Here is a 287-nt window from a genome sequence, read left to right on the forward strand (position 1 = left end):
TATATACATGTGTGTGTATATGTGTAAGATAATATTAATCAGTCGTTGTAATAACATTATTTTTTCTTGTAAAGGACAACTTTTTCATTTATACGCATTGCAAAAATATTTTTAAAAATGTACATATTTTTTCTTTACATCAATTTATATATTTAATTCTTGATTGAATATTTGGGAATGAGAGGAAAATATAAATGCATAATTCGTTTAATTATAGGTTTTGTTGTATCAAAATATTCTTTATTTGTATGTCATATATATATATTGATTATATGAATATTATGTAC

At 20.2% G+C, this 287-nt stretch overlaps 1 protein-coding gene across 1 annotated transcript in view; it reads right to left on the minus strand.

Annotated features, from left to right (window-relative positions):
• LOC108684942 (spectrin beta chain, non-erythrocytic 5) overlaps window positions 1-287 on the minus strand; it is a 78023-nt gene that overhangs the window by 77029 nt on the left and 707 nt on the right. The window lies entirely within an intron of this gene.

Source organism: Atta colombica, unplaced genomic scaffold (assembly GCF_001594045.1).
Source record: "Atta colombica isolate Treedump-2 unplaced genomic scaffold, Acol1.0 scaffold141, whole genome shotgun sequence".
In the NCBI taxonomy this organism is placed as follows: Eukaryota; Metazoa; Arthropoda; class Insecta; order Hymenoptera; family Formicidae; genus Atta; species Atta colombica.